The sequence below is a fragment of the Diabrotica virgifera genome, chromosome 7, assembly GCF_917563875.1.
Source record: "Diabrotica virgifera virgifera chromosome 7, PGI_DIABVI_V3a".
Taxonomy (NCBI): domain Eukaryota; kingdom Metazoa; phylum Arthropoda; class Insecta; order Coleoptera; family Chrysomelidae; genus Diabrotica; species Diabrotica virgifera.
Genome location: NC_065449.1, coordinates 21521428 through 21534886, shown reverse-complemented (window position 1 = coordinate 21534886; position 13459 = coordinate 21521428).

Genomic DNA, 13459 nt, shown 5'->3' with positions numbered 1-13459 from the left:
GTAGTTCGGGTATATGCTTAGATGTATAGAGGCTCTATGAGACGCAAAAAAATATGTAACAAAAATTTGGAGAATTGGACTTACGCGCATTACGAACAATACCATAAGCATACATAGCCAATCAAAATATCCATTAACCCTCCTAAGGCGATGCGGGGTGCGGCTGCACCCCAGACCTCGTTTTTCTCACCTATCTTTTTTAATAAATTTTTTTGATTTTTGTCCATTTTGTTATTCGTATTAAATTCAATTCTAAACGTATTCCACCCATTACAGCATTTAAAAGTTTTTGCGTTTACGTGCTTTTTTGAAAAAATTACTTTTGGGTGCAAATGATGAAAATTTCGTATCCTGAATTGGACGTTTCTGATGTTCCACCTGGAGCTAACAGAGCTACGGGACAAGGTCGGTGTTACTTATGTCAGAGAAAAAAGACCGAAAGTCCTGGCATAACTGTATTGTGTGTAAAAACTTTGTGTTGCTCATTCTGTGAAAAATTTCATGTGTTTGTCTTGCGACAATAATAACTTTTTTTAGGAAGAAATGAGTACTTTTTTGTAAAATTATGTTTCGTACTATAATAAATAAGTCCTAATTATCTTTCAAATTAATTTCCCCAACGTTCACATATAAAAAAATGGATATACAGATGGGGTGCAAATGCACCCCGAACCGTTGTTTACGTAAGAATCTAAGCACCGCCTTACGAGGATTAAAAGAAAACTTGGCAAATTTGATACGTACTGAGAAGTCATAAAACTACAATGTAAAAATAAAACATTTTAAACATGCTTTAACAGCAGACGATTTTTTCGCTCTGAAATTAATTGTCCAGATTTTGATAATAGGCGCCCCAATAGCCGCCGTCTAATCGTTTAAAAATATAATATGTCATCTTAGCTTAGCTGATAAAAAAATATAATAATAAGTATAATAAATCTTGTCGGCCCAAATTATTAAGACTAAACATCGTTTGTGCTGAGTGTGCGATATCGGTTAAACAAACCATTTGCTGAAAAAGCGCGGCTAACTATCAATTATTAACAGTCTATTTCTATATAATGAACAATAAGTTTCTTTGACATTGTTTATGACACGGACACATAATATGTCGCGTTGTTAATCACGAAACAGATTATGTTACCTTTTCGATAATAATGTATATCTTTGATAAATAACTTTAAACTCATCATTCCACACACACAACAATATCCTACTTAAAGGGGTGATACACACGCGAGTAAGTACGCGAACTTATGGCTCGCGACCTTTTTCGCGCGTGTATCACTGCAAGTACGCGTACTTTAAGTCCGCCGAGTAAGTACGCCGTCGATCCAACAAGTTTGAAATCTTACTCGTAACCCGTACATGTATCACTGCCACGAGCCTCGAGCCATCATGTTATTGCGTTTAAAGTTACACTTATATTTTCACTAATTAAGCAAATTGCCTAGAAATAATTCAGTCGTTTATTGTTGAAAGGAGACAAGTTACATTTTATAAGTTTTGAGAAAACTGTAAAACACTATTTTAAGCTATACTAAATTATTTTGATTATTTGTTTTTGAGTAAACCTAATTATTTATAGGCTGTTTTATCCTTCTGATGAAAATATTACCATCTTATGTATGATATATTGTTTGTTTATGCCTACCTTGTATTAATTAAAATAGATCAAAAACAAGTGCTATACTTCACATCATGATTTTGACAGCTTACCACACTTATAAAAAATCAAATTATTCTTCTATTTAACAAAACCTGATCAAAAATTAATCAAACTCTACTAAAAAACACAAGATTTCAGCAAAATTAGGTACACAGAAAATACAAAATTTAACCACGAGGACAGTTTCTAAATTTTTTGCTACCGACGGCGACCGCGATCTTTAAAACCGCGTACTTTAAGTCTGCTGTGTATCACCGACGGCGAGCCGAGTAAGTCCGCGATCTTTAAACCCGCGTACTTAAAGATTGCGTGTGTATCACGCGCTTTAGGGTATTCGATAGTAAGGAGTATAAAAGAATCTTTGTATTAATTCTTGGTCAAAAAAATTAATATAAAGAAAAAGTAAAGTCAAAGCAATTGCGCACTGTTCTGTAATTTAATTTGTATTGTATTTTACTTTTTATTTAAATAAATGGCAAATTGTATAACTCTTTTATTCCATTTCATATAAGGTGAGGGTCGATCAATCCTTTTCTAGACAGATAATATTCTTTGAAATACAGTCAACTTTATGTCATTGTCATTAATTTGGTTTTTTGTATTTTAACCATGTTTTAGCACATGTAAGCTTATTAAATGCAAACGTTTATTACTGTCTCCCGTGGGCCATGGTATATAGTTGTTAGTTAGAGTTTAGAGTATAGGCACGGATCGCTTAGATCGTAAGTTCATACCTTACCCAATGTCAGTTTAGACATGTATTAATTTTGCTGGTCATTACCATGGCTATGATAATTCAAGATTAAAATGTACCTACTCTGTTACAGTTTACATAATATTCTAAAGGTGCCGGTGGGGGATGGCGTCTACGCGCATTATTATAGTTGGTGTAAAGAGAGAACGTATTCGAAAGAATGAAATAACAAGTAATATAAAATTTGTTACTTCATGATTTTGAATATTTTCTCTCTCATAGACCGACTATAATACTGCGAATAGACGGCGTCACCCACCGGCACCTTTAGAATCTGTGCACTGTACCTACGTTGTTCTAAGATCTGAAGTAACGCTTAAAGAATAGCAATAGGCTAATGTGTAACTGCAAGACTTGCAAGACTCTTGCTGCAAGACCAAGACCAAGACCAAGAGCGCAATACCAAGACCAAGACCAGATGTATTGGAGCAAGACCAAGACCAAGACTGTCTAAGTCTCGTCTTGGTCTTGCATTTGGGCAACACTAATCTTGTCCGTCCATGATATCCTTAGGATTCGCCTGTATAGCCACATCTCGAACGCTTCAAGTTTTTTCTCCATTGCTTCAGTGAGTGTCCAGGCTTCAACTCCGTAACACAATATTGAGAAGATATAACATCGTAGGAGCCTTATTTTTATCTCCAGATTAACGTTGTGGCTTTTAAAGAGTTTGGCCATGTTATTGAATGCACTCCTAGCCTTCTCTATTCTACATTTTATTTCTTGTGAGTGATCCCATTGTACGTTTACTATTGTTCCAAGATAGTTATACTGTTTTACTCGGTCCACTGGTGTATTATTGATAAGTAGTTGGGCATCTCTAATTTTATTTTTGCTGATGATCATAAATTTAGTTTTTGATATATTTACTTGAAGTCCAAATCTTTCACTTACTTCATTTACTTTGTTTATTAGTTGCTGTAAACTGTTCCAACTGTCTGCAAAAATAACGGTGTCGTCTGCATAGCGGATGTTGTTTAGGCGTTCTCCATTTAGAAGTATTTCATGTTCGCAATTTTCCAAGGCTTCACTAAATATTTCCTCTGAATATAGGTTAAATAATATAGGTGAAAGTATACAACCTTGTCTAATGCCTCGTAGAATCTGGAGCGCTTCCGTTGGTTCACCTCCAAGATTCGTTCTTATTGTGGCTGATTGGTTCCAGTATAAATTGTGTATTATACGTCGGTCTTTATCATCCATTTGGGCTTTTGTTAGAACATCCATCATTTTTCGGTGTTGAACTGTATCAAATGCTTTTTGGTAGTCCACAAAGCAGGTGTAATTATCGCAAGTCATCATGGGTTGTTTATGAGAGAACAAAAATAATAATGGCCAGTTTCTATCTAATAGACTTAGCTCACGAAAATAATCTGATTGTTAAAAGCACTTACTTTCAACCCAAAGATACACATAAAAGCACACGGAAATCTCCAAATGGAAAAATAATCAACTAGATCGACCATGTACTTATTGAAAAGGATGAAGAAAAGTGTATAAAAAAAATGTATTTCGTTGGAATTATGCCACATTGGATAGATGGGTAGTGAGATGCAAATTTTAGATCTCCCCTTTTGTTGGAATTCCGATAAATTGATTTGATTGTTTAAATAGTTCGAAATCATATCCCTTTTTCCCTTGTCGACGCCTGTGTTGTTCCTTGCATACTAGCGAAATCCACAAGTGTTCAAGAAAGGGACGTTTCAACCACTTGAGGTCCAAAGAATTCTTCCCCCGATGAGAAACATTGAGACGGCCCACGCGTAAAGACGTAAAATAGTGACTTCGTCGACGATGTCCCGATTGTAAGTACATACCTAGTATTTTTACCTTATATTTTGTTGTTACCTATATTATTTATCCACTGTTTCGTTTTTTTGAGCTATTTAACCACCAATTGATTTGAACATGTGTGTATTATTAGTATGTTTATTGCACCTATGAGAATTTCCATTAATCTCTACCAATAGAAGCTATTCGAAGGCCTAGTAAAATAGCAGGGGTTGTAATATGTTTATTGCTTGTTTTGATTTTATTACTCGTTTTCGTTCAATACCTGCTAATAACCCACACCTTTAGTCTTCTTTCATCCAACATTCGTTTGGTTTGCAAATTATAGAAACCACGAAGGCATAACCAGAAAATAGGTCTCATTAAAAGTTTATTTCTTCGGAAATAAAACTTTGAGAAAGGGCCTTTAACATTACGTTGTTTCACAAGTCTTTTATTATATCTATTTGATTTTCCGACATTAATTTAATAATTTCTGCTGGTATCTCGTCAGGACCTGTAGCTCTATTATCTTTGCCAATTTTACTGCATGCATGACTTCTTCCTCTGTTATACTAAGTCTAGTTTCTCTACTGTTGCATAGTTCTGTTTCCTGTTTGCCTCTCATCTTCAAATAATTACTGTATGTATGTTTTCCAGCTTTCTATTGTCTTGATATTTTCTTCTTGTTGTCTTGTTGTTCGTATTTTAAAAGGATAATTTTACCTTTTTCATCTAAAAGGATACTATTGTGGTTTGTTTTTCGGATGCCAGCCAGTTCTTTTACCTTCTTATGTAAATTGAAGACATCATGTCCTTCCAATAGTACATACTTCTATTTCCTCACACTTGTTTGAGTACCATTTTTTTTTACTTCACTTATTATTTTCAATAAACGTTCTTATACGTTCTTCTCCAATCTTCTTTTTTCTATCTAATTACAGTATCTCATTATTCATCCATGATTTTGTTTTAGTATTTTTCTTCCCCGTTAGGATCTCCTTCGTTGGATTCAGTATTATGTTTTCAAATGATTCCCATTTTCTGTTCGAATCTTCTTTGGATCGATAATATATTTATGTTTATTTCCTAGTAATTGACTCAGAGATCGAATATTACAACAATATTACAACAATATTGTACACAATATAATTATTGTGATATTCTTTACAGTATTTTAGCATACACAGACACTCACAGTAATTAGAGATAGTTGAAATATTTTAGCCATATTGTTTTACAAATTTTAGCCGCGAGATGAATGTTTTAAAACAAACTGGATTTTCCCGTTCAACCTTATCATATTACCCAACGCTTTTAGCTCACGGTGCGGTTTTCCACATTTTTAAATAATTCATACGAGTATAAAACGTGTTGAATTTTCTAAATTAAAAGATTACCTCAAAAGTAAAAAAAAAACTAAATTAAAAACCGGAAATTGAATCGGGATTTTTCCGAACGCTTATTTAAACTGTGGTTAATTTAAACGGGAGCTGGGACAGGCTTTTAGAAAAACTCCGCTGGTCCATGTTGTAAAACCGCTTAGTCCGTTCTTTAACGGTAAAATATTGCAATACCTCTAAATTTTAAAGAACCGCTTGGATTGACATGAAATTTGGCATACACATAGCTAACAAGTCAAAGAAAAAAAGTGATATCGTGCCGATATGTGCTTTTGCCCTGGGGGTGGTTTTCACCCCCTCTTGGGGGTGAAAAAATATTCGTCCAAAGAAAGTCAGGAAATGGATAAACTGGCTAATTTTAAGTAACTTTTGTTCTATAGAGTTTTTTCACTAAGTCAATACTTTTCGAGTTATTTGGCAGTGGCGTTCATTTTTCAACAAAATAACCACGCTTTTAGACGGTTTTTCGCAAATAACTCAAATAGTAAGTATTTTGTCGAAAAAACATTCACAGCAAAAATATAGCCTGTAAAAAATTTTAAAAAATGGTGTATATATCACGTCTCTACACCTAGCATAAGCAGAGTTATGGCTAATGAAAAATAGGTTCATATTCGTCAAATTCCAAATGGAATACTTTAACGTGAAATAACCAAAAATGAAGCACATTTCGGGGAAATTAAAGTGTTTAAAAAAAGCTTCATTTTTGTTTTATAGAAAAAATTTTTAGCATCAAAATTAAACAAGTTACGCTCAAAATAAAGATAGTCCCTTTTGGTTTTGGTAAAAAAATCGAGAAAATCACCCCCTAATTATTATCTTAAATGAACTTAATCGTTACGACTTCACAAGTTTCTTGACTCATGTATATATTGTTTATATGATCTGTAAGTTTCATCGGTTAAAAGTCCTTATTATTGAAAGGGCTGTAGTTAAAAGGGGTTGAACGAGTCACTGATCACGAATGTATGCAAATTTAGAAACACCAAATCTTAATCAATTCTTGTCTAACAGGAAATCAAAAAAATACATGATACTCAGAAAAGCAAATCTGACTTTTTTTGTTTTTCGAGATTTTTGGTATCTCTAACAATTTTTAGGTTATTGTGAAAAAAAGCATATTTTTCAAAATTTAAATTTTTTAAAATTTTACTTTGAAACCAATTTTTTTCAAAAATAAGCACTTTGAATCGATTAAACTTACAGATCATATAAACACAACATAAGTAAAATAATTTGTGGAGCGGTAACGATTAACTTAATTTAAGTTGCTAATTAGGGGGTGGTTTTCCCGACTTTTTTTGCAAAAACAAAAGGGACCAACTTTATTTTGAGCGTAACTTGCTTAAATTTAATGCTAGAAACTTTTTGTAAAAACAGAAATAAAGCTTTTTTTAAATACTTTAAAAAAGTTAAAATAGATTTTTCCCAAAAAGTGCTTAATTTTTTAGATATTTTACGTCGAAATATTCTATTTGAAATTTGGTGAATATGAATCTATTTTTCATTGGCTATAACTCTGGTTCTACGAGAACCAGAGACCTAAAGCGTACACCTTTTTTTTACTTTTTTATAGGCTATATTTTTGCTCAGAACGTTTTTTTTTTGACAAAATACTTACTTTTTGAGTTATTTGCGAAAAACCGTCTAAAAATGTGGTTATTTTGTTGAAAAATGAACATATTCACTTGCAAATAACTCGAAAAGTGTTGACTTGGCGAAAAAGCTCTATAGAACAAAAGTCACTTAAAATTAGTCAGTTTACCCATTTCCGGACTTATTTTGGACATATATTTTTTCACCCCCAAGAGGGGGTGAAAGTCACCCCCAGGGCAAAAGCACACATCGGCACAATATCACTTTTTTTCTTTGACATGTAAGCTATACGTATGCCAAATTTCATGTCAATCCAAGCGGTTCTTTAAAATTTAGAGCAAAAACCGTGAAAGAATGGACTAGCTCCCGAATGAAAAATTTTCTGATTCTTTCCTGTCCAAAAATGCCCCCTTTAAACAAAGCAGACAATTCCGAGTTTCAACATCGAAAAGATTATTATAATACCCATCTTCGTCCGTCTAAAGATCTGGTCTACTGGCAAGGATCGATCCCTCCGTAAACCGATAATCTCAACGGAAATAAGGGCTCGTGCGACAGACATAGATAGTTACGATTGGCTAGTAAAGTTAAAGTGTTTTAAACCTTTCGACACCCGGAACTCCAAGAGATATAGTTGCCACCTTTGACTAGAAAGGATACGACTTTGGAGGCATTCAGGCATAATCCCACGGCTGGTAGCTTTGCACCATTACCCGCTCGAGTAAGTGCATCAACCAAATGTTCGAACCTGTGGTTCATCTCGTACTGAGCAGTGAGCAGGAAGCAGGATTACTATCGCAACGACGAGTCATAAGTATCAAATCAGAAGATTGCCAGGTGAAATTTTTAGGCAAAAATTGTCTATACAATTTTTTTAAACCAATTCAAAATATCTCTTTTTGTACCGGAAAATCCTGTTGCTCCTATTTATTTAGGTTTTTTGGGCCAATTTAAACAAAAAAGGTCTGGAATTAACCAAGTTTTTTTTATGTATGTATTTTGACCCGTAGAACACAAATTTTTTGGGTAACAGTTGATCCGGATGTCGATAAGATTGTTATAAACAAAAAACTTGAGTAAGTACATAATAGCGATTTTTCGCAAAACAAAACATTTTTTTGTATTTTTTTGGTCATTCTAATCAAAAAATGTTCTTATAGTCCATTCTTTAACGGTAAAATATTGCAAAACCTCTAAATTTTAAAGAACCGCTTGGATTGACATGAAATTTGGCATACACATAGCTAACAAGTCAAAGAAAAAAAGTGATATTGTGCCGATATGTGCTTTTGCCCTGGGGGTGGTTTTCACCCCCTCTTATGGGTGAAAAAATATTCGTCCAAAGAAAGTCAGGAAATGGATAAACTGGCTAATTTTAAGTAACTTTTGTTCTATAGAGTTTTTTCACTAAGTCAATACTTTTCGAGTTATTTGGCAGTGAATATGTTCATTTTTTCAACAAAATAACCACGCTTTTAGACGGTTTTTCGCAAATAACTCAAATAGTAAGTATTTTGTCGAAAAAACATTCGTAGTAAAAATATAGTCTGTAAAAAATTTAAAAAATGGTGTATATATCACGTCTCTACACCTAGTAGAAGCAGAGTTATAGCTAATGAAAAATAGGTTCATATTCGTCAAATTCCAAATGGAATATTTTAACGTGAAATAACCAAAAATGAAGCAAATTTCGGGGAAAACTCTTTACAACTTATTTAAAGTGTTTAAAAAAAGCTTCATTTTTGTTTTATAGAAAAAAATCCTAGCATCAAAATTAAACAAGTTACGCTCAAAATAAAGTTAGTCCCTTTTGGTTTTGGTAAAAAAATCCAGAAAATCATCCCCTAATTAGTATCTTAAATGAACTTAATCGTTACAACTTCACAAGTTTCTTGACTAGTGTATATATATATATATATTGTTTATACGATCTGTAAGTTTCATCGGTTCAAAGTCCTTATTATTGAAAGGGCTGTAGTTAAAAGGGGTTGAACGAGTCACTGATCACGAATGTATGCTTTAGAAATACCAAATCTCAATCAATTTTTGTTTAACAGAAAAACAAAAAAATACATGATATTCAGAAAAGCAAATCTGACTTTTTTTGTTTGTCGAGATTTTTGGTATCTCTAACAATTTTTAAGTTATTCTGAAAAAAACATTTTTCAAAATTTAAATTTTTAAAAATTTTACTTTGAAACCAATTTTTTTCAAAAATAAGCACTTTAAATCGATGAAACTTATAGATCATATAAACACAACATAAGTAAAATAATTTGTGAAGCGGTAACGATTAATTTCATTTAAGTTGCTAATTAGAGGGTGGTTTTCCCGATTTTTTTTTTGCAAAAACAAAAGGGACCAACTTTATTTTGAGCGTAACTTGCTTAAATTGAATGCTAGAAACTTTTTGTAAAAACAAAAATAAAGATTTTTTAAAAACTTTAAAAAAGTTATAAAGGGTTTTTCTCAAAAAGTGCTTAATTTTTTGGATATTTCACGTCGAAATATTCTATTTGAAATTTGGTGAATATGAATCTATTTTTCATTGGCTATAACTCTGGTTCTACGAGAGCCAGAGACCTAACGGGTACACCATTTTTTTTACTTTTTTCTAAGCTATATTTTTGCTAAGAACGTTTTTTTCGACAAAATACTTACTTTTTGAGTTATTTGCGAAAAACCGTCTAAAAATGTGGTTATTTTGTTGAAAAACGAACATATTCACTCGCAAATAACTCGAAAAGTGTTGACTTGGCGAAAAAGCTCTGTAGAACAAATGTTACTTAAAATTAGTCAGTTTACCCATTTCCGGACTTATTTTGGACATATATTTTTTCACCCCCAAAAGGAAGTCACCCCCAGGGCAAAAGCACACATCGGCACAATATCACTTTTTTTCTTTGACATGTAAGCTATACGTATGCCAAATTTCATGTCAATCCAAGCGGTTCTTTAAAATTTAGAGCAAAAACCGTGAAAGAATGGACTAGCTCCCGAATGAAAAATTTTCTGATTCTTTCCTGTCCAAAAATGCCCCCTTTAAACAAAGCAGACAATTCCGAGTTTCAACATCGAAAAGATTATTATAATACCCATCTTCGTCCGTCTAAAGATCTGGTCTACTGGCAAGGATCGATCCCTCCGTAAACCGATAATCTCAACGGAAATAAGGGCTCGTGCGACAGACATAGATAGTTACGATTGGCTAGTAAAGTTAAAGTGTTTTAAACCTTTCGACACCCGGAACTCCAAGAGATATAGTTGCCACCTTTGACTAGAAAGGATACGACTTTGGAGGCATTCAGGCATAATCCCACGGCTGGTAGCTTTGCACCATTACCCGCTCGAGTAAGTGCATCAACCAAATGTTCGAACCTGTGGTTCATCTCGTACTGAGCAGTGAGCAGGAAGCAGGATTACTATCGCAACGACGAGTCATAAGTATCAAATCAGAAGATTGCCAGGTGAAATTTTTAGGCAAAAATTGTCTATACAATTTTTTTAAACCAATTCAAAATATCTCTTTTTGTACCGGAAAATCCTGTTGCTCCTATTTATTTAGGTTTTTTGGGCCAATTTAAACAAAAAAGGTCTGGAATTAACCAAGTTTTTTTTATGTATGTATTTTGACCCGTAGAACACAAATTTTTTGGGTAACAGTTGATCCGGATGTCGATAAGATTGTTATAAACAAAAAACTTGAGTAAGTACATAATAGCGATTTTTCGCAAAACAAAACATTTTTTTGTATTTTTTTGGTCATTCTAATCAAAAAATGTTCTTATAGTCCATTCTTTAACGGTAAAATATTGCAAAACCTCTAAATTTTAAAGAACCGCTTGGATTGACATGAAATTTGGCATACACATAGCTAACAAGTCAAAGAAAAAAAGTGATATTGTGCCGATATGTGCTTTTGCCCTGGGGGTGGTTTTCACCCCCTCTTATGGGTGAAAAAATATTCGTCCAAAGAAAGTCAGGAAATGGATAAACTGGCTAATTTTAAGTAACTTTTGTTCTATAGAGTTTTTTCACTAAGTCAATACTTTTCGAGTTATTTGGCAGTGAATATGTTCATTTTTTCAACAAAATAACCACGCTTTTAGACGGTTTTTCGCAAATAACTCAAATAGTAAGTATTTTGTCGAAAAAACATTCGTAGTAAAAATATAGTCTGTAAAAAATTTAAAAAATGGTGTATATATCACGTCTCTACACCTAGTAGAAGCAGAGTTATAGCTAATGAAAAATAGGTTCATATTCGTCAAATTCCAAATGGAATATTTTAACGTGAAATAACCAAAAATGAAGCAAATTTCGGGGAAAACTCTTTACAACTTATTTAAAGTGTTTAAAAAAAGCTTCATTTTTGTTTTATAGAAAAAAATCCTAGCATCAAAATTAAACAAGTTACGCTCAAAATAAAGTTAGTCCCTTTTGGTTTTGGTAAAAAAATCCAGAAAATCATCCCCTAATTAGTATCTTAAATGAACTTAATCGTTACAACTTCACAAGTTTCTTGACTAGTGTATATATATATATATATTGTTTATACGATCTGTAAGTTTCATCGGTTCAAAGTCCTTATTATTGAAAGGGCTGTAGTTAAAAGGGGTTGAACGAGTCACTGATCACGAATGTATGCTTTAGAAATACCAAATCTCAATCAATTTTTGTTTAACAGAAAAACAAAAAAATACATGATATTCAGAAAAGCAAATCTGACTTTTTTTGTTTGTCGAGATTTTTGGTATCTCTAACAATTTTTAAGTTATTCTGAAAAAAACATTTTTCAAAATTTAAATTTTTAAAAATTTTACTTTGAAACCAATTTTTTTCAAAAATAAGCACTTTAAATCGATGAAACTTATAGATCATATAAACACAACATAAGTAAAATAATTTGTGAAGCGGTAACGATTAATTTCATTTAAGTTGCTAATTAGAGGGTGGTTTTCCCGATTTTTTTTTTGCAAAAACAAAAGGGACCAACTTTATTTTGAGCGTAACTTGCTTAAATTGAATGCTAGAAACTTTTTGTAAAAACAAAAATAAAGATTTTTTAAAAACTTTAAAAAAGTTATAAAGGGTTTTTCTCAAAAAGTGCTTAATTTTTTGGATATTTCACGTCGAAATATTCTATTTGAAATTTGGTGAATATGAATCTATTTTTCATTGGCTATAACTCTGGTTCTACGAGAGCCAGAGACCTAACGGGTACACCATTTTTTTTACTTTTTTCTAAGCTATATTTTTGCTAAGAACGTTTTTTTCGACAAAATACTTACTTTTTGAGTTATTTGCGAAAAACCGTCTAAAAATGTGGTTATTTTGTTGAAAAACGAACATATTCACTCGCAAATAACTCGAAAAGTGTTGACTTGGCGAAAAAGCTCTGTAGAACAAATGTTACTTAAAATTAGTCAGTTTACCCATTTCCGGACTTATTTTGGACATATATTTTTTCACCCCCAAAAGGAAGTCACCCCCAGGGCAAAAGCACACATCGGCACAATATCACTTTTTTTCTTTGACATGTAAGCTATACGTATGCCAAATTTAATGTCAATTCAAGCGGTTCTTTAAAATTTAGAGCAAAAACCGTGAAAGAATGGACTATTACAAGTTTTTTCGTTTTCGAGATACACGCGGTTGAACTTTCAAAAAATCGAAAAATTTCAATTTTTTAACCCGAATAACTTTTGATTAAAAAATAAAAATAGCAATTCTGATTACCGCATTTGAACGTTCAAGTCAAATTATACCGGTTTTGATTATTTGTATTGCTAAAAATTAATTTTTTTATTGTCAAACAAAGCTATAAACAAATAGTGTTTCCCGTGCCCAATGCATGCGTTTTGCATGTTATGTAGAAATTGCCTGTTTGTAGGTGCGCCTATTCGTTCGATTTTAAATGAAAAATGCATTGAAAACATCACTCAAGCACTATGTGTTTATAGCTGTAGCAATAAAAACAATAACAAAATAAAAACAAAACTGTTAACAATAAAAAAATTAATTTTTAGCAATGTAAATAATCAAAACCGATAGAATTTGACTTGAACTTTAAAATGCGGTAACCAGAATTGCTATTTTATTTTTTAGTCACAAGTTATTCGGGTTCAAAAATTGCAATTTTTCGATTTTTTGAAAGTTCAACCGCGTTTATCTCGAAAACTATGCATACTACGAAAAAACTTGTAAGAACATTTTTTGCTCATAATGACCCAAAAAGTACAAAAAAAAATGTTTTGTTTTGTGAAA